The sequence below is a fragment of the Pinus tabuliformis genome, chromosome 3_2, assembly GCF_031772625.1.
Source record: "Pinus tabuliformis cultivar Carrire ecotype Pingquan chromosome 3_2, CPIR1, whole genome shotgun sequence".
Classification (NCBI taxonomy): Eukaryota; Viridiplantae; Streptophyta; class Pinopsida; order Pinales; family Pinaceae; genus Pinus; species Pinus tabuliformis.
The window spans coordinates 797,077,984-797,082,335 of NC_142302.1; the positions used below are offsets into that span (position 1 = coordinate 797,077,984).

The 4,352-nt window shown below is 28.0% G+C and overlaps 1 long non-coding RNA gene across 1 annotated transcript; it reads right to left on the reverse strand.

Annotated features, from left to right (window-relative positions):
- Positions 1-219: 219 nt before the first annotated feature.
- Positions 220-774, reverse strand: LOC149182996 (uncharacterized). The gene is made up of 2 exons (XR_016257664.1): positions 663-774; positions 220-329 (listed from the first exon to the last, which is right to left on the reverse strand). It is a non-coding gene; the product is annotated as an uncharacterized LOC149182996 (long non-coding RNA).
- Between the last annotated feature and the right edge of the window lie 3,578 nt (positions 775-4,352).

Below are 4,352 nucleotides of genomic sequence, written 5' to 3' on the forward strand. Positions count from 1 at the left end.
TAGTCGGACATAAGGCATACGAAAGCAATGCTCAACACAGATAACAAAACCGAACCTAACATTTATCGATACAGAAGAGAACAGAACATACTCCTCATTGTTACATAAATTTGCATTTATCTTGCAAAATTAAATTACATCACTGTAATTAAGTGCCTAACATGACCGAGAATTCGCAAGTACCTGTAAAAATTGGTTGGTAGTGAATGAAGGCTCCAATGAATCCGCAGGGTGCGCATCCAATAAAACATTAATTCCTCCTAGGCTCCAATGAATCCGCATGGTGCGCATCCAATAAAACATTAATTCCTCCTATCCATTTTTTAATACTGCATTAAGGACAAATCTGTAATTAGTCTGACATGGGAAATAGAAAGCAGAGAAAGAATAAATAAATTATTGAAACTGAAAAGAATAAAGACCGCTACCTAAACTTGTTAGAAAAATGATGTATATTATTATCTATTAACCTAAGAAAGAAAAAACTCAGAAATACTTCTAAAATAAGTTGTGAATAAATCTTCCAAGAAACTTAGCTGTGCATCCATGAAAGCCATAATTCCTGTTACTATAACTGATCATACATATTTAGCAGGTATTAAAGATCATATCACAATTCATTGAATGGAAACAAAAGCAATAAATCACAAATACACAAATACCTGTAAAAATTGGCGGTGAATGAACACAGAGGATGTGCATCCAAGAAAGCATTAATTATTTTTCAATCCATCCATCATTCTCCATTAAATCCCAATTTGAACCACCTTAGACTTCAAAAGTAGTCTAACATGCAGAACAGAATAAATGACATTGTTAAAATAGAAAATTATTGATACAAACAGAACAGAGCAGAGAATAAATGTTGAAATAAAAAATTATCGATACAAACAGAACAGAACAAAAACTGCTAAATAAATTTATTGGAAGAATAAAGAGTATCAGTATCGAGTCAGCATTACTTGTAAAATAAGTTGTAAATGAAGCCTGCGAGACCTTTTTCCAGCTTTTCTATCTTTAGAAAGCCATAATTCTTTCCATACTCGTTACGCTCCCACTCTATAATCCGACGGTGATTATCATCTCGTTCAGAAATATTCCTCCCACTCCCTCAACAGTTACATTTGATTGGTGTGGAATATTCCTACATCATTGTTCCTCGGTCGTCGGGTCGAACGCCGCTACTATTTACTAATTGCATTATTTATGAAAAAAATTGGAGCATTAGCTAAAACCTTTTTATTCCACGTAGTCCAACGTTGGTGTTTTACTTTGACTGGAAATTATATGGGTCGTAGTATTTTGTAGTTAAAAAAAAAAAATATGACTTCCATTTATTTTACAGTTATTAAAGAGTGAGTATACAGAAGGTTTAGAGACTTTTATTAATGAGTTTACCTTTCAACTTTTTTATTCCCAGTACTCCAGTGTTAGTGTTTTACTTTGACCGGAAATTATATGGGTCGGAGTATTTTGTAATTAAAAAAAAAAATATGATTTACACTTATTAAAGAGTCGAGTAGAGAGAAGGTTTAGAGACTTCTAATAATGAGTTTACCTTCCGACTATGAGTATTTATAAAAAAAAATTATTAATGAATTTCATGTGGCTTGTTAATATATTAGTATAGATCTATTAGACAGAAGGTTTAGAAACTTCTATTAATAAGTTTACTTTTGCAAAGTGATTATTTAAAAAATAAAAAATATATTAATGAGTTTCATGCGGCTTGTTAATATATTAGTATACATCTATTTTAAGCACGGATTTAATATGAGTAGAGAGTGATTGAATTTTTTTTGGTGGAAATTTATTTCATAGTGCAAAATACAATGTGTAATTTTTTTTTCTTTTTTATTATTGCTTACATTTCTTTTTTATTTAAAGAATATTTTATATTGCACATTGCCTCCACACTCTCGGTTCTTATCTCAATGACTATTTTAAAATTTAAATAATAATTTTTTAAATTTTTATATTAACTGGTAAAACGAGTTGTCTTTAGTGCAACCTTTTGGAAGCTTTTCGGTCTAATTACTTTAAAATCCTGCAAGAATTGATTGAAATCACAATTTTCATGGATAACCCTTGTATAATCGAAGTGCCCTAGGGTTTTTCAGGGTTTAAATAACACAAATCAAGATTTCATTTTCAGGGTTTAAATAACACAAATCAAGATTTCACCTCAAATTTTTCCGCATGAGTCCAAAAAGTCACTAAATACAATTTCCATGTAAAATAGTTCGTCAAAATAATCAGTGAGAATAATAAATATTGACAATAACGGTCATGTCATAAAAATGTGGTAACATAATTATAGGAGTTTTCTTTATTGTCAATATTCCATTATTCTTACCGACTTTGACGAACTATTTTACATGGGAGTTAGTTATAGGAGTTGTCTTTATTGTCAGTGTTCCATTATTCTGACTGATTATTTTCACGAACTATTTTACATGGGAATTGTTTAGAGTGCGACTTCTAGGAATTTCCAATGGCGGAATCTCACCGAAAAATTTGAGGTGAAATCTTGATTTGTGTTATTTAATTGATATTTTGGCTGTATATATGGATTCACCACCGTGAAAAACTCCTAGTGCACTTCAATTTTGCAGTAACCTCATCAAGCTTGTGATTTCCCTAGTGGATTTTGGAGAAATTAGACTAGAAAAACCCACCGGAAAAGCTTCCAAAAATCTCGCTAAGAACAACTCAATAATTATAGGGGTAATGTTATATAATGGTGCGAAGTATTTATAGCGTAGGAATATCTACATCAATTATTTGTCATATACAGATATCAAGATATATTATTTTATATTTGTAAAGTATTTTTTTTTAAAGGTAAAATTATATTTATATATTTTATAATAAATATTAATGTTTAGTTAATATAAAAGTTAAGTATTATAGTTTAAAATTAATGTTTTTTTTGTATTTTATAATAGGTTTAATACCATATTATAGTTAACGTGAGTTTGGTTTAATACCATATTATATTATATTTTTATAACATTAACTATTAAATACAAAAAGGGTTATATATATATATTTTTGATTTCCTAAATTGATGATAGACTTATATTTTGGATTGTCCAATAAATTTAATTATACATATAGTCACTATAACTTAGTAAAACATGGTTGATTTTGTACTTCTCTTAGCACCATGGCTTCAAGTATAAAGTTTACAACAAAGCCTTATGTTTAACCCTATCATAAGATGACATCATCCTAGTTGCATAGGCAAGTTGGACATAAGCAAGAGACAAAACTCTTAGCTTTTATTGTCATCAAAATTTCATTTTAGTATTGATTTATGCTAATAATTGTTTGATTTTGATTAAGTAAACATGTTCTTGACATAATTGCCTATAAATGTCTTCTAGGGAATCTGAGCAAGTCTCATACATGAGAACCTAAAAACTTTACCTACATTGTTTGTCTATGTTGACAAAAATGACATAAGAGTTCCAACCTTGTATGGTAGAGATGATGTAATGTCATATTTAACATTTTGACTATGTAATATATATATATATATATATATATATATATATATATATATATATATATATATATATATATATATATAATTCTCAATAAAACATTTTGACTTGGTCAAATTACATAAAACTAAAAATAAAAATATAATAAAATTAATAATTATAATTATAATTAATAATTAAGCTAGATTAGATCCATCTTAACTCCGGATCTACCAAGCATTGAAAGAGATCAAATCTCTTGAGATGCAAACCTCTTTTAGATTGAAACAAGATTTGATCCCTCTCGATGCTTGGTAGATTTAGAATTAACATGGATCTAGGCTGGTTATTAAAAGAAAAAATATAAGTGAATATATATATGCTTAAATATTGTTTAAACGAGAGTTGAAATTAAATCAATTGACCAATAGCTTTTATTGCACATGTGGTATATCATATAGTTTTCAAAATTTTGAGGAAAGTTAATTTTTGTTGGGATAAAGTCCTTAGAAATTTCAAGTTTATTTCTCTAATAAGATTTAATAGGATTTTAGAGGTTAGTTAAATGAAATTATTATAGTGCAATGAAAAAAAAAAGAATAGAAATCTTGAGTAATTTTATTAAAAATGGAAAATATGAATTAAATTGAATAGTGACATAAATGAATATATCACAAAAAATACTCTTAACAAGCTAATAAGTTTTAGACTAAAACATGCCTAATTTTAGCTATAAATATTTTAACTACCTTCTTATTATTACAAATGTGTTTATTAGACTTAATTTTGACATCCTTAAACCTCATTCCTAAACCATATCTTCACAATATCTTTTTAAAAATCCCCAATTGTGAATCCTTATTT